The following is a 25,814-nucleotide window of genomic DNA, read 5'->3' as shown; positions in this document are numbered from 1 at the left end:
TCCTGGGTGATACCCACTACTCAGAACAACTAACAGTCCTGAGAACCCATAGCAGCGTGTAGTAGGTGCTCAGTGGATGTTTGTTGACTGAATAAATGATTGTAACGGGACGCAAAAAGCAAGCCTTGAGTCTGGAAGGGGATCCCCAATCCTGTCTTCAAACAGGAAGTCTTGCTCCTTTTTGGTGTTGGTCGGTGAAACGGGGCTTGGGAAGAGAAGAAATGCATCATGAATTCTTTTGTAAACAGAGGACAAAGGGGTGTGGGAGGAGGATGTGAGCAGGTACCTCCCAGGAAACTGAGCACAGAGGACGCAGCAGCTGGTCCCTCACCCCTGCTCTCTGCTCATCACGCTGTCTCCCACCCCACACAAAGGGTGAACAGCTCGCAAGTTTCCCGGAGAGGATGGTCACATGACCTCGACCTGGCCAATCAGCATGTGCCATCCTCCCTGGCCACCGTGATTGGCTCAGGAGTGGGCTACTGACCAATCAGGGCCCAGGGAGGGGCCTTGTGCTGGAATCCTGGGAAAGAGAAGCTGCGTTTCTCTTGGGAGTGGCGGGGATATGAGGCCAGCCCGCGGCAGCTGGAGGGGACTTGACCTCAGCCTGTGGCCGTCTTGCTCCCATCAAGGTAGAGCCGCCTGCGTGAGGATGACACCAGTAAGCAGAACCCAGAGGCGGGGAGAGACCGTTCCTGCTGACGTCCCTGAGCTCCAGGTGCAGCCCTGCCGGAAGCCGTCTATCTGTGGACTTAGTTACGTAAGTCATTCTCTCCTGCTTGTTTGTTAGCCTGTTTGAGCCACTTTGGGTTTTCTGTCCAGCTGGCTAAGTGGAGACCCTGGAACTGCAACTGTGTGGGTTTCGTCTAGCTTCACGGAAGAATTTCCAGATAACACTTGGGAGACTCCAGTTTAATCTGGAGATCCGAATGGATTCAAGCGGTATCTGTTTGGGGCCAGCTATAAATTCTAGGATCACCCAAATTAGTCCTCACAGGATTAATCCCGTTAAGGTAGCAATCCATGTCCCCGTTTAGAGGACAAGACTGGGGTTCAGAGAAGGGAGGTAACTGGGCTACAGTGAGGAAGTGTGGAGCCAGACAGAACCCCCAGATCCTGCTGCTTGAACTCTGGGGAAGCCCCATGATATGGCTTGTTCTTTAGACGGGGCTAAGGTACCCAGCAGTGCTTGGGCCAAAGTGACTCCACAGGCATTTTGATGGCTGGAGGTTTCTGGCCGTGGTGGGGGTGGGGCGAGGTCCCTGAGGCTCTGAAGGCCCACGGTGTGCAGGCTCAGGGGACACAGAGAGGAGAAGGCAGAGGCCTGCCCCGGAGGTGTTCACAGACCAAATATGGACGGGCCAGACAGGCAGACAGGGTACCATAGCGCCTGAGTTGCTTTCACAGGTGAAGGGTGGGGGGCTTTTATTTCTCTATGGGACAAAGCTCTCAGCTTCACATTGAGTCCCATTAGGGACATAAATAGTGTCCCTTTCATGTCCCTTCAGTATAAGAGGCCACCCCAAAACTTCCCCTCCCTTCCCCTTGTCAAGGCCTCCGCACAGGCGAGCAGGGCTCTTTTAATGCAGTTGTGCAGATTTTTTGAGCTAAGGATTTAGAATAACGAGGCAAGGAGGGCCCTGCCCCACAGGAGGGCAGGGTGGGCAGGTGGTGATGAGTCACCTGTACAACCTCAGCCGGCTGAAGTGTCAGCAGCAGCAGGAGAGCAGCAGCCAAGCACTGAGTGGGTGCAGAATAGTGGATTAAATGTGTTCATCCAGCAGCCTCTGGGATGGTGGGCCCTGGAGCACAACTCTAAGTGTGGAAGAGGGAGGGTCCCCAGTGCCTGGACCCCCACCTTCTAGAAATCTGGGTTAAGATGTGACTTTGAAATCACAACACGGTTCAAAGCTGGCTCCAACACTTGGGCCTCCGTTTTCTCATCTGTAAAATGGGAATATTGAAGTCTCTCCCTCTTAGTGTGGGGAGGGGATTAAATGGGATGACAGGTAGAGCACAGGGGCTGGTTGGGCTGAGCGTGCACCCAGGCACACTGTTGTTGCTGCTAAACCACTGTCTTCCAGGCCAGGGTCGGCACACTTTTCCCAAAAATTATTTCACAGCCCTCTGCTGTTGTAGAGCAAACGCAGCTTCGGCAACAGGTTGTCCACGCTCTCACCCCTGATTGCTGAGATATAGATATTGGATGTGATTGTCACATAACACTGTTAGTTTTAGGTGTCCAGCATCATGATTTGATATATGTACCTATTGTGAAATGATCACCACAATAAGTTTAGTTACCATCACCACCACACACAGCTACAGATTATTTTTCCTGTGATGAGAACTTTGAAGATCTTCTCTCTTAGCAACTTTCACATACACAACACAGTGATGTTGACCACAGTCACCTTGCTGTACATACATCCCCAGGGCTTGTGTATCTTACAGCTGGAAGTTTGTGCCTTTTGACCCTCTTCACCCATTTCACCAGCCCCCTCAACACCCCGCCTCTGATAATCACCATCCTGTTCTCTGTTTCTATGAGTTTGGTTTATTTTTTCAACTCCATAAGTGAGGTTGTATCTTTCTCTATCTGACTTATTTCACTTAGCATAATGCCCTCAAGGTCCATCCATGTTGCAAATGGCAAGATTTCCTTCTTTTTTATGGCTGAGTAAGAGTCCATTATATATATAATTTTTATATATATATATATATATATATGTAACATTTTCTTCACCCATTCATGTGTCGATGGACACCTAGGTTGTTTTCATGTTACTGAACACAAGTCCATGTGCCCGATGCACAGTGAAGCCAAACAAACACACACCAGAGTGTGAAGCAGAGAAAGGTTTATTGTAGGGCCAGCAAGGAGACGGGTGGCTCATGCCCCCAAAATCCCGAACTCCCCAAAGGGTTTCAGCAAAGCATTTTTAAAGTCCAGGTGAGGGAGGGGGGGTCACAGGGTGTGTGATCAGCTTGTACACGATTCTCTGATTGGTCGATGGTGAGGTGTCACAGGGGTTAACTTTATCAGTCCTTAGGTGCCAGTAGGTCTGGGGGCTCATGATCATCAAGTAGTTAATTTTTTCCACTTGGTGGGGGTTTTTAGCATCTGAAAAACTCAGGAAACACACATGAGATACTATTATCTGGCTACTTCAGAGAGGAACTACAGCAGAGAATATGGGGGAGGGGTCTGTCCCGGGAAGGCCCCATAGGGTCCTGCTCGGTTACATCCATATCTTGGTTATTGTAAATAATGCTGCAGTGAACTGCCTTCCATGTCCACTCCAGGCCTGCAGCCCTGCTGGCAGCATAAAGCCGGTCGTGAAGGACACAGGCCGTGGGGCCTGGGTGATAGCAGGGCTTCCCTGCTCCTTCTCTGTGCCTCAGTGTCCTTGGCTGTAACAGAGTACTAGTAACAGGGCCTCCAGGAAAACTCACAAAGACCCTGCTGTGTGACCTTGGGCGCCAGTGCCCTCTGTGTGCTTCAGTGTCCTCATCTGTATTAAAGAACTAGTAACAGGACCCCCTCCCAGAAGGGTGCCCTAAGACCGAGCTCTGAGACCTTGGGAGGACAGTGAACTCTCAGTGCCTCAGTGTTCTCATCTGCAATAGAGAACTTGTAACAGGCCCCAGGAGGGCTCACTAAGAACCTAATCTGTGATATTAGGCAGCCACTGCCCTCTATGTGCCTCAGAGACCTCATGTATAATAAGGAACTTGTAACAGGGCTGCAGGAGGACTCAGTAAGGCCCTGCTCTGTGATCTTGGGTGGCCCCGTCCCTCTCTCTGGCTCAGTGTCCTCATCTGTATGAAAGAACTAGTAACAGCCACCCCAGGAAGGCTCCCTAAGTCCTGCTGTGTGACCTTTGGTGGCCCCTGCCCTCTCTGTGCCTCAGTGTCCTCATCTATAATAGAGAACTAGTAACAGGGCCCCAGGAGGGCTCACTGAGAGCTGCTCTCATCAGCTGCCCCATCATTACAGAGGAAGGGGGAAGGAGGCCTGCTACAGGTACAATCCCTCTACTCCCCACACCTTCTGAGCCATTGTGCATGCTGTTCCACCAAGCACACCTGTCCCCTGTTCCCCCAGATCACATGGTGGTGATGCTCCAAGGCCACCCCAGTCACCTGACCTCCCCTCCCCATCAGATGTATTCTCCTTCCTCCTTGAAGCCCTTGACACCACTGCCTTCTCATCTGGTTTATTTGGTCCCTTGTGGTCAGATGCCCAGACTCCCCCCCATGCCCCAAGCTCCCATGCCAGGACCAAGTACACAGCAGGTGCTCGATAAAGGTTTAGGGCTGCAGGGAAGGCTCACTCACTCTCCTGCACAAGGTTGCTCCTCTTGGGGAGCTCAACTCCAGCTCTTCAGCACGAAGGGCAAGCCTAGTCTGGTGGGTAGAGGGCTGGATCAGTGTGTGTGTGTGCACGAGTGGTCTCAAAGCTCCAGCTGCCGAAGATCTGCTGAAGGAAAGGGCAATCCCAGAAGAGCCGTGTCCCCTCCATACCCTGACCGGAGGGGCTGGTTCCTGGGGATGAAGCTGTCCCCTGAACATCCATGAGGAGGCACTGGGCAGGGCTGGGGACGTGGGCACAGGGGCTGTGCAGTGACAAGGCATCCAGCGTGGACCCTGCCTCAGGGTGGCTGGCCAGCCCACCCTTGGTCTTAAACCAAGGGCCTTGAACTAGGGCTCAGGGGCAAGTCTAGATTTTTTAAATTAGTTCTAACATTTAAAAACTAGAAGATTTCAGGCAAAAACCCAGGCTTCTAGCTTTGTTAGTTTGTTAGTTTTGATATGAAGTGAGAAGTTCCGGCCTCCTGGGTGACGTTCCCTCTGGGCAAAGCTCTTCTGGGGCTGAGTGGGAGCCCACTCTGGACGGAGCTTGTGTCCCCAGCTCGTCACAGTCCCCACCGCCCCCTAAGATTCCCACGGGCCCGGGCCCTCCCCCAGCCTCTCCTTGCCTGGCCCCTGGAGACATCTGAGTTTGCAGTCCTCCCTCTAGCCCTCACTGCTTCACAAGGCACACGAGGGCCACAGTCGTGTGGAGCCTGCCTTGAACGCCGGGCGGGTGGGATAAATGGGCTGAGTGTAGCCTTCAAAAGAGGGGTTCCTCGCATGTCCTCTGAAGGCAGCCAGGAAGGGGTGGGGGTGGGAGAGGCCCAGGGCCAGGGGCTCTGGAAAGTATCCCCTGGATGCCCTGTCTTCTGGCTCCAAAGCTGCCCCCTAACCTCTGCCCTTCTCCCACCCCCTCATGCCTCGCTGCACCCAGGCTTTCTGCAAACCCTGGCCATGCTGAGGCCCGCTTCCAGGGTCAGCCCTGAAGGTCACAGCCACAGGCCCCCAGCCCTGCTCCTCCTCTGGCAGGTCCAGCAGCTGACTGTCGCTGTGGGGTGGCCACTGCCAGACCCCTTTACAGGGAGAGATGGAGCCTCCCAGGGGATAAGGGACTCGCCCAGGGTCATGCAGACTTAGAGCTTACAACCGAGGTCTGCTGGTCTCTCAGCTGGTCCCGAGAAGCAGACCATGTCCCGGGGAGTCAGGTCATCCTCAGGCCGTGACAACCAGGAGAGGTGAATGCAGAGCGGGTGAGTGGGTCACAGTGGGACGGGTGCACCAGGCGGGCAGGGTCAGGGACAAGCCCTCAGAAGAGCAGGGTCTTGAAGGGTGAGGGAGTTGCTGCTGGTTGAGTAGAGGAGAGGGGCTCCTGCTGGAGGCCCAGCCATGTGAGGGCCTGCAGGTGTGATGCAGCGTGGGCTACAGGCTCCCGTGTTGAGGCAGGAGCAGCAGGAGGTGACCCTGGGAGCCCCTGGACTCCCCTCCTCCTGCCGTGACCGCCTCCTCTCTCTCCATCTCCCCTCTGCCTGCCCCTGAGGCCCAGCCCCTGAGCCATCTCCTCCTCCACATCCTGTGTTTCCATCCTGTCCAGTCTCAGCTCAGACACGACAGGTGGATCCCACTGCTGAAGTGGTGACTGAGTTTCTCACTACCGAGGGGCACCGTCATGACACGGCTTCCAAGTTAAAAAAAATTAAAATTGAAGGAGGTGGGGGAGGAAGGTGCAGCAGACCGGGCCTGAGGGCGTCTGGATGTTCACTAACTGGGGTCCTCAGGGCAGAGACCGTCATGCTCACTTCACAGCCGCCTGGTGCCAGACACAGCTGGGCCCAGGGAGGCCACTCAGTAAACATGTGCTGACTTGACCAGTATTCACCTGTTTCCACTTTAAATCACGGGTAGAATTTGCTAAACTCAACAGGTGGTGACCCAGACTCAGGTTAATTAGCAAGAAAGGTGAAACCAAGGATTATAAATAAAAGCAACATGCAGACTGGAGAGAAAACTAAGAATCCACACGGATAACTAAGACTCTGGACCTGCAGCCCACTGTGGCCTCAGGGCCTTTGAACTGGCCATCACCTCAGCCGGGAACTCTCTCCCTCTGCATCGCTCGCTCCCTCAACACCTCCAGGAGTTCGCTCCAGCGTCCTGCCTGACTTTATTTTTCTCCATGGAACATCTCACTGCCTGACTTTGCCTATATTTTACTTATTTTTCTCTGTCTCACCCCCCTAGGCTGTTGGCTGCATGAGAATGGAGACCAGGTGTCTGGAGCCCGCCCAGCACACAGTAAGGCCTCAGTGAACGTGCACTGGGTGTGTGGACGCTGAGACCACGGACAAGAACGTTCCAGGCGGCGATGGTAAGAGCCGTTGATTCACTGCTTGCTGAGCCCCCTGTGTGCCCGCACTGACCTGGGCAGCGGGCCCGGCACTGACGGAGGTGCACGGTGAGCACACGGCCTGTTAGAAGGCCACGTGCTGCGGGGACATGCAGGACTCGGGGAAGTCAGGAGGGCAGGGTCGGGGGGAGAGAGATGGGAGACCAGGTCATGCGGGGCCTGTGGCCCCTGCGAGGACCCTTCTTCTGGGTGCGCAGCAGGGGGCCGGCCCTGAGCGCTGTGCAAGAATGAAGTGGCTGAGGGCTGGGGAGCCTGTCCCGGTAGACTGTGCAGGCAGGGAAGGCTCCTCTGAGGAGGTGACATTTGAGCTGAGCCTGTACGGACCGTGTTTCTACCTTCTGTAAACTTGGTGCTTTGCTTTTGCCGGACACCCCCTGTTCTGTGTCACCTCGACTTGGCCTCCTGCCCCCCTTGTCAGCCCCTGCCCACCCACAGGAGGAGTCCTTTTAGGGCCCAGTTTTTTTGGGTTTTTTTTGGCTGCATCTCGCGGCTCGCAGGATCTTAGTTCCCCAACCAGGGATCAAACCCAGGCCCTCGGCAGTGAGAGTGCCAAGTGCTAACCGCTGGTCCACCAAGGAAGTCCCCCAGCACCCACTTTTCAAATACAAACCAAGCACCTCCTCTGTTGGACTCACACTCTGAGCCATTGTCCACCTGCCCTGCTCCCCCAGGGTCAGGCTCCAGGCCGCTGGGGGCCCCTACAGCCCAGAGCCCATGATGTTGCTCAGCCTGGCCGGTCCTCCACCTGCTCACCCTACCTGCCTTTCCCTCCACAGAAGCTGCGATGAAGGCTCCTGTCCGTCTGTCTGTCTGCAGCTCCGGGCTCCTCCGCCTCCTGCCCTCCCCATGCTCCCTGCGTGGTGCGTCCTCCCCCTCCTCTGACACTGTGAGTAGAAAGTCTCTTTTCAGCGGCAGTTGTCTCCTGACCTGCTGGCCTTACTGACCCTCAAACTTTCTACTAAACATTCTATTTTAAACCAGCCTACGAGACACTTTGCAGACACTTAGAGTAAACAAATGAAGAATAAGTGAACTGTACACCTTTTTACAATATTGTCAAGTTTAATAATTTAATTTTTAGAACTCCTTTTCCCATAAAATCACAGGCTCCATCAGGGTGGAAGGTGTATAAAAATCACGTGCACAGGACCAGACACCTGTGAGGTCCTAACTCTCCGTCTCCCTAAACTGAGGGCTCAGGCCCAGGCTTGACCAAGTCCCAGTCTCTGCCTTTGCACCGTGAGTGGAATTTGGTTGGTTTTCAAATTAAGCTTTTATGCTTGTCTGCTTAGCAAGGAAATTGTCGGTTCTAAACTCTTCTTTCCAGCAATAATCAAGTCACACCACACGTGAGACAGCCTGTTCCCTGAGTTATGTGATTAGAATCTACAGATATTAGCAGGGATAGAGTCAGCGAAGCATATTTCAAAGCAAGCTGCGTCTGGGAGAGAGAGGGGGTGGGGCCCCTGGAAGGTACCACCAGCTCCTGATTTGTTCAGTCGGGAGCATCTGTCTTCCCGCGTTAGATTTCCAGAGAAGCGCCCTGAGAGGACAGTGGGCTGGAGCTGAGCTTGGCTGTCACCCCTGGAAGGGAGGGCTGGAAACGTCAGACAGTTGTGGTCCTGGGAGCAGCCGGACCCAAGGGAACCACAAGAAATGTCCCCTCCAGGACCGCAGTCCTGCTTAGGATAAGGCTCAGCAGCTGTAACACAGGGCCACAGCAGAGTGGCAAGCGGAAGTTGGCATCCGTCATGCTGGGTCTGGAGGCAGACAGTCCAGAGCTGGTCCAGGAAGCTTCTGTCCCTGATGCCCTGTCAACCCAGCGGAGTTGCCTCGTCCACACGGGCAGGATGAGCTCCAACCTCAGAGCTCACGTTCCCAGCGGCAGGACAGAGGGAGAAGCAGAAAGGGCCTTCTTCTCTCTCCTGGGACGTATTCTAGAGGTTGTGCAAATCACTTCCCTTCCTGTCCTGGAGGGAGAGCTTGGTCACACAAGCAGCCTCGCTGCAGCGGAGGTGGGAACTCTGTAGTCCTGGGCGTCCGCGTGACCAGCTAAAGATCGGTGTTCGGTGCTCTGGGAGGTGGACAAGGCTATGGGGAGCCACCCGGACGCCTCGGCCCCACCCCTTCTAGTGCTCCCTCCCAGCACCCGACCCCCCTCTACCCTGAGGTCAGGTTTTATGAGAGACTGGCCATTAGACAAATTGCATTAAGGAATTCAGGAATCAGTTGAAAATCATGGGCTGGTCGGTGTTTTTCATGAGCTTTGCTGCCAAATTGCGGGCTCGCTGATCTTCTGCCCTGACTCCTGGTCCTCCTGCAGCTGCTCACTTTCTTCCTGGTAGAGCCACGTGGGTATCACGGTGGACACCCCAGGGCTTGGGGAAGGCTCAACGTCATGGCTGCTGAGGTCAGCAGAAGGGGAGGGCCTCACAGTGATGGTGCAGCCCCCCACCTCGGGTTCCTCTGAGCTCACACTGTCATGCTTCCTACCTGTTCCTGAGTCCTGGATCTGGTCCCACCTCAAGCCCAGAGCCACTACCACTGTCACCCCCGGGTCCTTGTCAGAGGACAACTCACAGTATGGCCAGAGTGGCTCCTCCTGGCCCATGTTCACCCATGGATGCCTCATTAGGTCGGTTAAGGTGCCTCTGTCACTGGGGTCGAGGGCAATCATTTTTTTTTTTTTTAGAGTATTAGTCATTTTATTATTTTTATTTATTTATTTATTTATTTATGGCTGTGTTGGGTCTTCGTTTCTGTGCGAGGGCTTTCTCTAGTTGTGGCAAGTGGGGGCCGCTCTTCATCGCGGAGTGCGGGCCTCTCACTATCGTGGCCTCTCTTGTTGCGGAGCACAGGCTCCAGACGTGCAGGCTCAGTAATTGTGGCTCACGGGCCCAGTTGCTCCGCGGCACGTGGGATCTTCTCAGACCAGGGCTCGAACCCCTGTCCCCTGCATTGGCAGGCGGATTCTCAACCACTGCGCCACCAGGGAAGCCCCAAACAACTTTTAAAATGCTTCTTTTTAAATTGCGGATATTCATTATATCTTTATTGAGTGGATTTTTCTGTGGCCTTTTGCTTCTTTCAAACAAGCATATTTAATTTCTTCACTTACTGCCGCTCACAAATTTATAGACAGTAATACATTTATAGAGTCTATGGATTCAACGAAAGATTTTATTTTATTTTATTTATTTTTAACATCTTTATTGGAGTATTATTGCTTTACAATGGTGTGTTAGTTTCTGCTTTATAACAAAGTGAATCAGTTATACATATACATATGTTCCCATATCTCTTCCCTCTTTCATCTCCCTCCCTCCCACCCTCCCTATCCCACCCCTCTAGGTGGTCACAAAGCACAGAGCTGATCTCCCTGTGCTATGCGGTTGTTTCCCACTGGCTATCTATTTTACGTTTGGTAGTGTATATATGTCCATGCCACTCTCTCACTTCGTCACATCTTACCTTTCCCCCTCCCCATATCCTCAAGTCCATTCCCTAGTAGGTCTGTGTCTTTATTCCCGTCTTGCCACTAGGTTCTTCATGACCTTTTTTTTTTTTTTTCCTTAGATTCCATATATATGTGTTAGCATACTGTATTTGTTTTTCTCTTTCTGACTTACTTCATTCAGTATGACAGACTCTAACTCCATCCACCTCACTACAAATACCTCCATTTCGTTTCTTTTTATGGCTGAGTAATATTCCATTGTATATATGTGCCACATCTTCTTTATCCATTCATCCGATGATGGACACTTAGGTTGCTTCCATGTCCTGGCTATAGTAAATAGAGCTGCAATGAACATTTTGGTACATGACTCTTTGAATTATGGTTTTCTCAGGATATATGCCCAGTAGTGGGATTGCTGGGTCGTATGGTAGTTCTATTTTTAGTTTTTTAAGGAACTTCCATACTGTTCTCCATAGTGGCTGTATCAATATACATTCCTACCAACAGTGCAAGAGTGTTCTCTTTTCTCCACATCCTCTCCAGCATTTATTGTTTCTAGATTTTTTGATGATGGCCATTCTGACTGGTGTGAGATGATATCTCATTGTAGTTTTGATTTGCATTTCTCTAATGATTAATGATGTTGAGCATTCTTTCATGTGTTTGTTGGCAATCTGTATATCTTCTTTGGAGAAATGTCTATTTAGGTCTTCTGCCCATTTTTGGATTGGGTTGTTTGTTTTTTTGTTATTGAGCTGCATGAGCTGCTTGTAAATTTTGGAGATTAATCCTTTGTCAGTTGCTTCATTTGCAAATATTTTCTCCCATTCTGAGGGTTGTCTTTTCGTCTTGTTTATGGTTTCCTTTGCTGTGCAAAAGCTTTTAAGTTTCATTAGGCCCCATTTGTTTATTTTTGTTTTTATTTCCATTTCTCTAGGATCTGGGTCAAAAAGGATCTTGCTGTGATTTATGTCATAGAGCATTCTGCCTATCTTTTCCTCTAAGAGTTTGATAGTGTCTGGCCTTACATTTAGGTCTTTAATCCATTTTGAGTTTATTTTTGTGTATGGTGTCAGGGAGTGTTCTAATTTCATACTTTTACATATACCTGTCCAGTTTTCCCAGCACCACTTATTGAAGAGGCTGTCTTTTCTCCACTGTATATGCTTGCCTCCTTTATCAAAGATAAGGTGACCATATGTGTGTGGGTTTATCTCTGGGCTTTCTATCCTGTTCCATTGATCTATGTTTCTGTTTTTGTGCCAGTACCATACTGTCTTGATTACTGTAGCTTTGTAGTATAGTCTGAAGTCAAGGAGCCTGATTCCTCCAGCTCCATTTTTCGTTCTCAAGATTGCTTTGGCTATTCGGGGTCTTTTGTGTTTCCATACAAATTGTGAAATTTTTTGTTCTAGTTCTGTGAAAAATGCCAGTGGTAGTTTGATAGGGATTGCATTGAATCTGTAGATTGCTTTGGGTAGTAGAGTCATTTTAACAATGTTGATTCTTCCAATCCAAGAACATGGTATATCTCTCCATCTATTTCTATCATCTTTAATTTCTTTCATCAGTGTCTTATAATTTTCTGCATACAGGTCTTTTGTCTCCTTAGGTAGGTTTATTCCTAGATATTTTATTCTTTTTGTTGCAATGGTAAATGGGAGTGTTTTCTTAATTTCACTTTCAGAATTTTCATCATTAGTGTATAGCAACGGAAGAGATTTCTGTGCATTAATTTTTTATCCTGCTACTTTACCAAATTCATTGATTAGCTCTAAGAGTTTTCTGGTAGCATCTTTAGGATTCTCTATATATAGTATCATGTCATCTGCAAACAGTGACAGCTTTACTTCTTCTTTTCCAATTTGGATTCCTTTTATTTCTTTTTCTTCTCTGATTGCCGTGGCTAGGACTTCCAAAACTATGTTGAATAATAGTGGTGAGAGTGGACATCCTTGTCTCATTCCTGATCTTAGAGGAAATGCTTTCACTTTTTCACCGTTGAGGACGATGTTGGCTGTGGGTTTGTCATATATGGCCTTTATTATGTTGAGGAAAGTTCCCTCTATGCCTACTTTCTGCAGGGCTTTTATCATAAATGGGTGTTGAATTTTGTCGAAAGCTTTCTCTGCATCTATTGAGATGATTACATGGTTTTTCTCCTTCAATTTGTTAATATGGTGTATCACGTTGATTGATTTGCGTGTATTGAAGAATCCTTGTATTCCTGGAATAAACCCCACTTGATCATGGCGTATAATCCTTTTAATGGGCTGTTGGATTCTGTTTGCTAGTATTTTGTTGAGGATTTTTGCATCTATGTTCATCAGTGATATTGGCCTGTAGTTTTCTTTCTTTGTGACATCTTTGTCTGGTTTTGGTATCAGGGTGATGGTGGCCTCGTAGAATGAGTTGAGGAGTGTTCCTCCCTCTGCAATATTTTGGAAGAGTTTGAGAAGGATAGGTGTTAGCTCTTCTCTAAATGTTTGATAGAATTCGCCTGTGAAGCCATCTGGTCCTGGGCTTTTGTTTGTTGGAAGATTTTTAATCACAGTTTCAATTTCAGTGCTTGTGATTGGTCTGTTCATATTTTCTGTTTCTTCCTGGTTCAGTCTCGGCAGGTTGTGCATTTCTAAGAATTTGTCCATTTCTTCCAGGTTGTCCATTTTATTGGCATAGAGTTGCTTGTAGTAATCTCTCATGATCCTTTGTATTTCTGCAGTGTCAGTTGTTACTTCTCGTTTTTCATTTCTAATTCTATTGATTTGGGTCTTCTCCCTTTTTTTCTTGATGAGTCTGGCTAATGGTTTATCAATTTTGTTTATCTTCTCAAAGAACCAGCTTTTAGTTTTATTGATGTTTGCTATTGTTTCCTTCATTTCTTTTTCATTTATTTCTGATCTGATCTTTATGATTTCTTTCCTTCTGCTAACTTTGGGGGTTTTTTGTTCTTTCTCTGATTGCTTTAGGTGCAAGGTTAGGTTGTTTATTTGAGATGTTTCCTGTTTCTTGAGGTAGGCTTGTGTTGCTATAAACTTCCCTCTTAGAACTGCTTTTGCTGCATCCCATAGGTTTTGGGTAGTCGTGTCTCCATTGTCATTTGTTTCTAGGTATTTTTTGATTTCCCCTTTGATTTCCTCAGTGATCACTTCGTTATTAAGTAGTGTATTGTTTAGCCTCCATGTGTTTGTATTTTTTACAGATCTTTTCCTGTAATCGATATCTAGTCTTATAGCGTTGTGGTCGGAAAAGATACTTGTTACGATTTCAATTTTCTAAAATTTACCGAAGGCTTGATTTGTGACCCAAAATATGATCTATCCTGGAGAATGTTCCATGAGCACTTGAGAAAAATGTGTATTCTTTTGTTTTGGGGTGGAATGTCCTATAAATATCAATTAAGTCCATCTTGTTTAATGTATCATTTAAAGCTTGTGTTTCCTTATTTATTTTCATTTTGGATGATCTGTCCATTGGTGAAAGTGGGGTGTTAAAGTCCCCTACTATGATTGTGTTACTGTCGACTTCCCCTTTTATGGCTGTTAGTATTTGCCTTATGTATTGAGGTGCTCCTATGTTGGGTGCATAAATATTTACAATTGTTATATCTTCTTCTTGGATCGATCCCTTGATCATTATATAGTGTCCTTCTTTGTCTCTTGTAATAGTCTTTATTTTAAAGTCTATTTTGTCTGATATGAGAATTGCTACTCCAGCTTTCTTTTGATTTCCATTTGCATGGAATATCTTTTTCCATCCCCTCACTTTCAGTCTGCATGTGTCCCTAGGTCTGAAGTGGGTCTCTTGTAGACAGCATATACACAGGTCTTGTGTTGTTTTGTTTTTTTTTTTTTTGAGTAGTATGGGTTTTAATGTAAAGACTTTGGTGCTTTCAAGATCATTGGAATGGCTGAAGTTGTGGATTTAAGGTTGGGCCTCTTTATAAACATACCTTCACCCTACAGAATTGACCAAGGGCAGCTACCTCTGCCAAAGAGACTTCTAGAGTGATTCTACATTCAAAAATTCTCCACCAATAATATCTATGGCTTGAGAATGGACACCAGAATGTTGATGCAGAGAAGCTTTCTGTCTGTGAGCCTGATTTTCAGAAGAAGAGCCACAAAAAGGCCTCTTCGCACTTTGCACAGCATCTAATTTGCAGCTTCAATATTGGTGGCAAATGATTCTGAGGAGGGTAGCCATTGCTTTCTTTTTTCCAGAAAGAAGGTGGAATAGATATTGACATTGCCTGTTAACTGTGTCCAGGCCATGCCCTCTTTGTTCCTCATTTCAAAATTGATTTAGCTTTTTGAGAAATTTTCCCTCCCACATTCATTGAAAACTAAATTAGTTGAGTTTATCAAAAGTGCCAGCTTAAATTTTGATTGGGATAACATTGGCTATATAGATTAATCTGAGGGCAAAAAGCTATGTTAAAGCAAATGCACTATTACAATCAAAACAGTTGCTTATAACTGTATTTATTCAAATCTTTAATGTATTTTAATAGAGTTGTAATTTTTGTTTTTCTTTTATTCTTTGTTAGGTTGATTTCCAGATACCATTTAAAATATCAACTCTATGAAGTACATTATACTCTAGCCTAGTATTGTTGAAATGCTGTTGAATTTTGTAAGATCATTTTGTGTTAATCAGCCTTGCTAACTTTCTCATTTATTTTTATTTTTTATTTTTTTTATTTTTTCACACACACACACTGTATTTTATTTTTAGAAGAGATAAATAGACTGACACCAAGCATTGTAAATGGATGACCACAACAAAAGCAACACTGATTGCAATTACCAAACACGAAACACACTCATACTATGTCATAATATAGACATTCAGTCCAGTAATCCTCCACTGTAACAGCTCCTTTACTTTGCAGTGAAAATTGATTTGCATATTCTTTGCCTCTGAGTCCTTGTGGGATTTTTTTTTTAATTCAAACAGAAAGTCACAAAAATTATAATCATCCTCATCACTTCACTCAGTCCCATGTAATTAATTTTTTTTTCATCTTGATCTTTTGTTAGCACTTTTATGAGTTCATCAGTTTTTCATTAGAGTTCTGAAAATGCGTATTCATTCAGTTCAGCAGTACAATCAGTTACCAGAAACCTGTACTTGTCAGAGTCTTTTCCATGAGTTCATTGAAGATGAAACCCTTTTATAGGAACATATTTGCAAAAGCATCAGAGTACACCCAGAACTGTCTGTAAATGACAAAAGACTTAAAAATGACCACAGTTAAAGATTTGATGAAAGTTCATAATAATGCAATTGACAGGGAAATTTAGTTATTTCTGAGATATACATTTTAAAGTAATAACTAGAATTATAACTTATAACATTATACCAGAACATATAAGATTTTTAGAAATTTCATGTAATGTCTGAAACATTTATATTAACATATTTCCATACAAATAACCCAGTGAAACTTTAGTATTAGTTGTTTTGTTTGTTTGTTTTTTTATACTGCAGTTTCTTATTAGTCATCACTTTTATACACATCAGTGTATACATGTCAATCCCAATTGCCCAATTCAGCACACCACCATCCCCACCCCACCGCAGTTTTCCCCCCTTGGTGTCCATATGTCTGTTCTATACATCTGTGTCTCAACTTCTGCCCTGCAAACCGCCTCATCTGTACCATTTTTCTAGGTTCCACATACATGCGTTAATATACGATATTTGTTTTTCTCTTTCTGACTTACTTCACTCTATATGACAGTCTCTAGATCCATCCACTTCTCAACAAATGACTCAATTTCGTTCCTTTTTATGGCTGAGTAATATTCCATTGTATATATGTACCACAACTTCTTTATCCATTCGTCTGTCGATGGGCATTTAGGTTGCTTCCATGACCTGGGTATTGTAAATAGTGCTGCAATGAACATTGGGGTGCATGTGTCTTTTTGAATTATGGTTTTCTCTGGGTATACACCCAGTAGTAGGATTGCTGGATCATATGGTAAATCTATTTTTAGTTTTTTAAGGAACCTCCATACTGTTCTCCATAGTGGCTGTATCAATTTACATTCCCACCAACAGTGCAAGAGGGTTCCCTTTTCTCCACACCCTCTCCAGCATTTGTTGTTGGTAGATTTTCCGATGATGTCCATTCTAACCAGTGTGAGGTGATACCTCATTGTAGTTTTGATTTGCATTTCTCTAATAATTAGTGATGTTGAGCATCTTTTCATGTGCTTCTTGGCCATCTGTATGTCTTCTTTGGAGAAATGTCTATTTAGATCTTCTGCCCATTTTTGGATTGGGTTGTTTGTTTCTTTAATATTGAGCTGAATGAGCTGTTTATATATTTTGGAGATTAATCCTTTGTCTGTTGATTCGTTTGCAAATATTTTCTCCCATTCTGAGGGTTGTCTTTTCGTCTTGTTTATGGTTTCCTTTGCTGTGCAACAGCTTTGAAGTTTCATTAGGTCCCATTTGTTTATTTTTGTTTTTATTTCCATTACTCTAGGAGGTGGATCAAAAAAGATCTTGCTGTGATTTATGTCAAAGAGTGTTCTTCCTATGTTTTCCTCTAAGAGTTTGATAGTGTCCGGTCTTATATTTAGGTCTCGAATCCATTTTGAGTTTATTTTTGTGTATGTTGTTAGGGAGTATTCTAATTTCATTCTTTTACATGTAGCTGTCCAGTTTTCCCAGCACCACTTATTGAAGAGACTGTCTTTTCTCCATTGTATATCTTTGCCTCCTTTGTCATAGATTAGTTGACCATACGTGCGTGGGTTTGTCTCTGGGCTTTCTATCTTGTTCCATTGATCTATGTTTCTGTTTTTGTGCCAGTACCATATTGTCTTGATTACTGTAGCTTTGTAGTATAGTCTGAAGTCAGGGAGTCTGATTCCTCCAGCTCCGTTTTTTTCCCTCAAGACTGCTTTGGCTATTTGGGGTCTTCTGTGTCTCCATACAAATTTTAAGATGATTTGTTCTAGTTCCGTTAAAAATGCTATTGGTAATTTGATAGGGATTGCATTGAATCTGTAGATTGCTTTGGGTAGTATAGTCATTTTCACAATATTGATTCTTCCAATCCAAGAACATGGTATATCTCTCCATCTGTTGGTATCATCTTTAATTTCTTTCATCAGTGTCTTATAGTTTTCTGCATACAGGTCTTTTGTCTCCCTAGGTAGGTTTATTCCTAGGTATTTTATTCTTTTTTTTGCAGTGGTAAATGGGAGTGTTTCCTTAATTTCTCTTTCAGATTTTTCATCATTAGTGTATAGGAATGCAAGAGATTTCATGCATTAATTTTGTATCCTGCAACTTTACCAAATTCATTGATTAGCTCTAGTAGCTTTCTGGTGGCATTTTTAGGATTCTCTATGTATAGTATCATGTCATCTGCAAACAGTGACAGTCTTACTTCTTCTTTTCCAATTTGTATTCCTTTTATTTCTTTTTCTTCTCTGATTGCCATGGCTAGGACTTCCAAAATTATGTTGAATAATAGTGGTGAGAGTGGACATCCTTGTCTCGTTCCTGATCTTAGAGGAAATGCTTTCAGTTTTTTACCGTTGAGAATGATGTTTGCTGTGGGTTTGTCATATATGGCCTTTATTATGTTGAGGTAGGTTCCCTCTATGCCCACTTTCTGGAGAGTTTTTATCATAAATTGGCGTTGAATTTTGTCAAAAGCTTTTTCTGCATCTATTGAGATGATCATATGGTTTTTATTCTTCAGTTTGTTAATATGGTGTACCACATTGATTGATTTGCGTATATTGAAGAATCCTTGCATCTCTGGGATAAATCCCACTTGATCGTGGTGTATGATCCTTTTAATGTGTTGTTGGATTCTGTTTGCTAGTATTTTGTTGAGGATTTTTGCATCTATATTCATCAGTGATATTGGTCTGTAATTTTCTTTTTTTGTAGTATCTTTGTCTGGTTTTGGTATCAGGGTGATGGTGGCCTCATAGAATGAGATTGGGAGTGTTCCTTCCTCTGCAGTTTTTTGGAAGAGTTTGAGAAGAATAGGTGTTAGCTCTTCTCTAAATGTTTGATAGAATTCGCCTGTGAAGCCATCTGGTCCTGGACTTTTGTTTGTTGGAAGATTTTTAATCACAGTTTCAATTTCATTACTTTTGATTGGTCTGTTCATATTTTCTGCTTCTTCCTGGTTCAGTCTTGGAAGGTTATACCTTTCTAAGAATTTGTCCATTTCTTCCAGGTTGTCCATTTTATTGGCATAGAGTTGCTTGTAGTAGTCTCTTAAGATGCTTTGTATTTCTGCGGTGTCTGTTGTAACTTCTCCTTTTGCATTTCTGATTTTATTGATTTGAGTCCTCTCCCTCTTTTTTCTGATGAGTCTGGCTAATGGCTTATCAATTTTGTTTATCTTCTCAAAGAACCAGCTTTTAGTTTTATTGATCTTTGCTATTGTTTTCTTTGTTTCTATTTCAGTTATTTCTGCTCTGATCTTTATGATTTCTTTTCTTCTGCTAACTTTGGGTTTTGTTTGTTCTTCTTTCTCTAGTTCCTTTAGGTGTAAGGTTAGATTGTTTACTTGAGATTTTTCTGATTTCTTTAGGTAGGCTTGTATAGCTATAAACTTCCCTCTTAGAACTGCTTTTGCTACATCCCATAGGTTTTGGATCGTCGTGTTTTCATTGTCATTTGTCTCTAGGTATTTTTTGATTTCCTCTTTGATTTCTTCAGTGATCTCTTGGTTATTTAGTAACGTATTGTTTAGCCTCCATGTGTTTGTGCTTTTTACGTTTTTTTCCCTGTAATTCATTTCTAATCTCATAGTGTTGTGGTCAGAAAGGTGCTTGATATGATTTCAGTTTTCTTAAATTTACTGAGGCTTGATTTGTGACCCAAGATGTGATCTATCCTGGAGAATGTTCCGTGTGCACTTGAGAAGAAAGTGTAATCTACTGCTTTTGGATGGAATGTCCTATAAATATCAATTAAATCTATCTGGTCTATTGTGTCATTTAAAGCTTCTGTTTCCTTATTTATTTTCACTTTGGATGATCTGTCCATTGGTGTTAGTGAGGTGTTAAAGTCCCCCACTATTATTGTGTTACTGTCAATTTCCTCTTTTATAGCTGCTAGCAGTTACCTTATATATTGAGGTGCTCCTATGTTGGATGCATATGTTTATAATTGTTATATCTTCTTCTTGGATTGATCCCTTGATCATTATGTAGTGTCCTTCCTTGTCTCTTGTAACATTCTTTATTTTAAACTCCATTTTATCTGATATGACTATAGCTACTCCAGCTTTCTTTTGATTTCCATTTGCATGGAATATCTTTTTCCATCCCCTCACTTTCAGTCTGTATGTGTCCCTAGGTCTGAAGTGGGTCTCTTGTAGACAGCATATATATGGGTCTTGTTTTTGTATCCATTCAGTAAGCCTGTGTCTTTTGGTTGGAGCATTTAATCCATTCACGTTTAAGATAATTATCGATATGTATGTTCCTATGACCATTTTCTTAATTGTTTTGGGTTTGTTTTTGTAGGTCGTTTTCTTCTCTTGTGTTTCCCACTTAGAGAAGTTCCTTTAGCATTTGTTGTAGAGCTGGTTTGGTGGTGCTGAATTCTCTTAGCTTTTGCTTGACTGTAAAGCTTTTGATTTCTCTATCAAATCTAAATGAGATCCTTGCCGGGTAGAGTAATCTTGGTTGTAGGTTTCCCTTTCATCACTTTAAGTATATCATGCCACTTCCTTCTGGCTTGTAGAGTTTCTGCTGAGAAATCAGCTGTTAACCTTATGGGAGTTCCCTTGTATGTTATTTGTCGTTTTTCCCTTCCTGCTTTCAATAATTTTTCTTTGTCTTTAATTTTTGCCAATTTGATTACTATGTGTCTCGGCGTGTTTCTCCTTGGGTTTATCCTGTATGGCACTCTCTGCGCTTCCTGGACTTGGGTGGCTATTTCCTTTCCCATGTTAGGGAAGTTTTCAACTATAGTCTCTTCAAATATTTTCTCTGGTCCTTTCTCTCTTCTCCTTCTGGGACACCTATAATGCGAATGGTGTTGCGTTTAATGTTGTCCCAGAGGTCTCTTAGGCTGTCTTCATTTCTTTTCATTCTTTTTTCTTTATTCTGTTCTGCAGCAGTGAATTCCACCACTCTGTCTTCCAGGTCACTTATCCGTTCTTCTGCCTCAGTTATTCTGCTATTGATTCCTTCTAGTGTAGTTTTCATTTCAGTTATTGTATTGTTCATCTTTGTTTGTTTGTTCTTTAATTCTTCTAGGTCTTTGTTAAACATTTGTTGCATCTTCTCGATCTTTGCCTCCATTCTTATTCTGAGGTCCTGGATCATCTTCACTATCATTATTCTGAATTCTTTTTCCGGAAGGTTGCCTATCTCCACTTCATTTAATTGTTTTTCTGGGGTTTTATCTTGTTCCTTCATCTGGTATATAGCCCTCTGCCTTTTCATCTTGTCTATCTTTCTGTGAGTGTGGTTTTTGTTCCACAGGCTGCAGGATTGTAGTTTTTCTTGCTTCTGCTGTCTGCCCTCTGGTGGTTGAGGCTATCTAAGAGGCTTGATGGGAGGCTCTGGTGGTGGGTAGAGCTGACTGTTGCTGTGGTGGTCAGAGCTCAGTAAAACTTTAATTCCGGGATTGCATGTTTTTGACCTCAGGATTCATATTAAATATCTTTCTGGCAAAACAGTCATGCAGATGGCCAACAGGTACTGAAAAGATGCTCAGCATCACTAATCAGGGAAATGCAAATCAAAACCACAAGGAGATATCACTTCACACCTTTTAGAATAAACGTCATCAAAAGGACAAGAGATAACAGGTGTTGAGGAGGGTGTGGAGAAAAGGGAGACCTTGGCCACTGTTGCTGGGAATGTAAGTTGGTGTAGCCACTGTGCAAAAGAGTTTGGAGGTTCCTCCAAAGATTAAAAATAGAACTATCGTAAGATCCAACAATTCCAATTTCAGGTATATATTGAAGGAAATGAAATCACGTTCTCAAAAAGATATCTGCAGCCCCAAGTTCACTGCAGCATTATTTGCAATAGCCAAGATATGGAAACAATCTAAGTGTCCCTCAATGGGTGGAGAAAATGTGATATATCTATATAGAAACCAATCAATCTATATATCTATCTATCATCTATTTATCTCTCTATATAGAAATGTGTATATATCTGCCATACAAAGAAAAAATTTCTACCATATTCCACAAAAAGAAAGGCCTTTGAGGGCATGATGCTAAGTTAAGTATGTCAGAGAAAGTTAAATAGTTCTCACTTAAATGTTCTCACTTACAAGTGGAATCTAAAAAACTCAACTCCTCTTTTTCTTTCTTCAGTGGAAGCTTCTTATACTCTGTCTCTTTATTTCCAATTCACTGTATGTTGGCTCTTTTTTTTTTTCAATATGCTTTTTTTTAAAAATTTATTTATTTTATTTATTTTTGGCTGTGTTGGGTCTTCGTTTCTGTGCGAGGGCTTTCTCTAGTTGCAGCGAGCAGGGACCACTCTTCATTGCGGTGCGCGGGCCTCTCACTATAGCGGCCTCTCTTGTTGCGGAGCACAGGCTCCAGACGCGCAGGCTCAGTAGTTTGTGGCTCACGGGCCTAGTTGCTCCGTGGCATGTGGGATCTTCTCAGACTAGGGCTCGAACCCATGTCCCCTGCATTGGCAGGCAGATTCTCAACCACTGTGCCACCAGGGAAGCCCTGTACGTTGGCTCTTGATTTTCAAAAATGATGATACCCTTATGTTCATCACTGGTCATGTAAAGGAACTGATAATAGAAAATGTTCAATAAAATACAGAAAAGGTGAGTGGAAATATAAAGGAAATTCACAGAACTTTATGATCACTGTTGCTTTCATCTTAATGGTCACCTTCTGGAGATCTCAGCATGTTGATCTAAGATGCTCACAAATATGAATTACATCATTCTCTTACCAATCCAGGTTCATTTGCCTGATGATCAGCAAGGCAAAGGCCAAGATTCCAAGGTTTGCAGCAGAGAAAGGGTTTATTTACAAGGGAATCAAGGGAGGAGACAGGAGAACAAGTTTGAGATCTATCATTTCAAAGGGAAGGGAGCAGGGATATTTAGGGGTGAAGAGTAGAGGGAGGTTGGAGGTGAAGGGAAAGGTGATTGAAGGCAGGAAAAATGTGAGGTTATCGCTGTTCTGTGCAGGCATATCTCTGTTACATGCTAGTTCATGGGATGCATGTTCAGAATATGGTGGCATTAGCATGAGCTAAGGATGGAGCTTTTGGCCCCCTCATTTCAAATGGTCATCTGCTGGGCACTCGCACCCACCCAATTGAATGTTTGATGGTCTTGTCTGGTTTGAACAGAGCAAGACTAGATTCATGACCTGAAAAAAACAACCAACCATTACTATAGTGACCCATCTGTCAGAGGAGTTATCTACAGGCGGTGGTTAAAGGAGTCTTGTAATATATTGTCTAAGCTATGGGAAGCTTTCAGGGTATGCAATTCGCGGGAACAATGAATGTGAGCTTGACGGTGAAGGCATGTTACAAGAGGAGGGTTTTAAACAAGCTGTTCCCTTATCTGCTGTTCTGTGAAACAAACTCAAGAATTTCTATTAGTTAACAGTTTCTGATAACCCTATGAGATGGGTTTCAATTCCACAAGGATTGGATCCATGTAACTTTCACTTGCTAAATTCCATCTAGGCCTAGTGGAACCCGGGTATATATTAAACTTTTGTTAAGACATGATCTGAAATAATGAATGAAAGAATGATTGCTATATTCATAGGGAATTTTATTTAAGAACGGATTGATTATAAAGTCAGTCATGGGACCTGTATTTTACTTTAACGTACTATGGACAACACCACCTTTTTTTTTTTTAACATCTTTATTGGAGTATAATTGCTTTACAATGTTGTGTTTGTTTCTGCTGTATAACAAAGTGAATCAGCTATATGTATACATATATCCCCATATCCCCCCCTCTTGTGTCTCCCTCCCACCCTCCCTATCCCAGTCCTCTAGGTGGTCACAAAGCACTGAGCTGATCTCCCTGTGCTATGCAGCTGCTTCCCACTAGCTGTTTTACATTTGGCAGTGTATATATGTCCATGCCACTCTCTCACTTCATCCCAGCTTACCCTTCCCCCTCCCTGTGTCCTCAAGTCCATTCTCTACATCTGTGTCTTTATTCCTGTCCTGCCCCTAGGTTCATCAGAACCTTTTTTTTTTTAGATGCCATATATATGTGTTAGCATACGGTATTTGTTTTTCTCTTTCTGACTTACTCCACTCTGTATGACAGTCTCTAGGTCCATCCACGTCTCTATGAATGACCCAATTTCATTCCTTTTTATGGCTGAGTAATATTCCATTGTATATATGTACCACATCTTCTTTATCCATTCATCTATTGATGGACACTTAGGTTGCTTCCATATCCTGGCTATTGTAAATAGTGCTGCAATGAACTTTGTAGTACATGCTTCTTTTTGAATTATGGTTTTCTCAGGGTATATGCCCAGTAGTGGGATTGCTGGGTCATATGGTAGTTCTATTTTTAGGTTTTTAAGGAATGCCCATACAGTTCTCCATAGTGGCTGTATCAATTTACATTCCCACCAACAGTGCAAGAGGGTTCCCTTTTCTCCACACCTTCTCCAGAATTTATTATTTGTAGAATTTTTGATGATGGCCATTCTGACCAGTGGGAGGTGATACCTCACTGTAGTTTTGATTTGCATTTCTCTAATAATTACTGATGCTGAGCATCTTTTCATGTGCCTCTTGGCCATCTGTATGTCTTCTTTGGAGAAATGTCTATTTAGGTCTTTTGCCCTTTATTTGATTGGGTTGTTTTTTTGATATTGAGCTGCATGAGCTGTTTGTGTATTTTGGAGATTAATCTATTGTCCGTTGCTTCACTTGCAAATATTTTCTCCCATTCTGAGGGCTGTCTTTACGTCTTGTTTAGGGTTTCCTTTGCCGTGCAAAAGCTTTTAAGTTTAATTAGGTCCTGTTACTATTTTATTTTCATTACTTGAGGACGTGGGTCAAAAAAGATCTTGCTGCGATTATATGTTAAAGTGTGTTCTGCCTATGTTTTCCTCTAAGAGTTTTATAGTGTCTGGCCTTACATTTAGGTCTTTAACCCATTTTGAGTTTATTTTTATGTATGGTGTTAGGAAGTGTTCTAATTTCATTCTTTTACATGTAGCTGTCCTATTTTCCCAGCACCACTTATTGAAGAGGCTATCTTTTCTCAATTGTATATTCTTGCCTTCTTTGTCATAGATTAGGTGACCATATGTGTGAGTTTATCTCTGGGCTTTCTATCCTGTACCATTGATCTATATTTCTGTTTTTGTGCCAGTACCATACTGTCTTGATTATTGTAACTTAGTATTATAGTCTGAAGTCAGGGAACCTGATTCCTCCAGCTCTGTTTTTTTTCCTCAGGGTTGCTTTGGCTATTCAGGGTCTTCTGTGTTTCCATACAAACTGTAATATTTTTTGTTCTAATTTTGTGAAAAATGCCATTGTTAAGTCGAGGGGGATTGCACTGAATCTGTAGATTGCTTTGGGTAGTGTAGTCATTTTCACAAGATTGATTCTTCCAATCCAAGAACATGATATATTTCTCCATCTGTCTGTGTCATCTTTGATTTCTTTCATCAGTGTTTTATAGTTTTCTGAGTACATGTCTTTTGCCTCCTTAGGTAGGCTTATTCCTAGGTAGTTTATTCTTTTTGTTGTGATGGTAAATAGGATTATTTCCTTAATTTCTCTTTCTGATCTTTCATTGTTAGTTTATAGGAATGCAAGAGATTTCTGTGCAGTAATTTTGTATCCTGCAACTTTACCAAATTCATTGATTAGTTCCAGTAGTTTTCTGGTAGCATCTTTAGGATTTTCTATGTATAGTATCATGTCATCTGCAAACAGTGACAGTTTTACTTCTTCTTTTCCAATTTGTAGTCCTTTTATTTCTTTTTCTTCTCTGATTGCCATGGTTAGGACTTCCAAAACTCTGCTGAATAAGAGGGGTGAGATGTATATCCTTGTCTTGTGCCTGACCTGAGAGGAAATGCTTTCAGTTTTTCACCATTGAGAATGATGTTTGCTGTGGGTTTGTCGTATATGGCCTTTATTATGTTGAGGTGGGTTCCCTCTATGCCTACTTTCTGGAGAATTTTTATCATAAATGGGTGTTGAATTTTGTCAAAAGCTTTTTCTGCATCTATTTAGATGATCGTATGGTTTTTATTCTTTAATTTGTTAATATGGTTTATCACATTGATTGATTTGCATATCTTGAAGAATCCTTGCATTCCTGCGATAAATCCCACTTGGTCATGGTGTATGATCCTTTTAACGTGTTGTTGGATTCTGTTTGCTAACATTTTGTTGAGGATTTTTGCGTCTGTTCATCAGAGAAATTGACCTGTAATTTTCTTTCTTTCTTTTTTTTTTTTTTGTGATATCTTTGTGTGGTTTTGGTATTGGGTGATAGTGGCCTCGTAGAATGAGTTTGGGATTGTTCCATCCTCTGCATTTTTTTGGAAGAGTTTGAAAAGGATAGGTTTTAGCTCTTCTCTCAATGTTTGAT

General features: G+C 43.4%; 1 long non-coding RNA gene across 4 annotated transcripts in view; it reads left to right on the top strand.

Moving 5' to 3' along the window:
* Window positions 1–251: 251 nt before the first annotated feature.
* The window catches only part of LOC132360290 (uncharacterized), a 39,573-nt gene continuing 14,010 nt past the window's right edge, over window positions 252–25,814 (top strand). For all 4 annotated transcript variants that reach the window (XR_009501070.1, XR_009501069.1, XR_009501071.1 and 1 more), the window contains exons 1-3: window positions 252–760; window positions 6,595–6,721; window positions 7,537–7,646. This is a non-coding gene — a long non-coding RNA (uncharacterized LOC132360290). The remainder of the gene's footprint in view (window positions 761–6,594; window positions 6,722–7,536; window positions 7,647–25,814) is intronic.

This window comes from Balaenoptera ricei, chromosome 2 (assembly GCF_028023285.1).
Source record: "Balaenoptera ricei isolate mBalRic1 chromosome 2, mBalRic1.hap2, whole genome shotgun sequence".
Lineage (NCBI taxonomy): Eukaryota > Metazoa > Chordata > Mammalia > Artiodactyla > Balaenopteridae > Balaenoptera > Balaenoptera ricei.
This window is presented reverse-complemented; position numbering and strand designations above follow the sequence as displayed.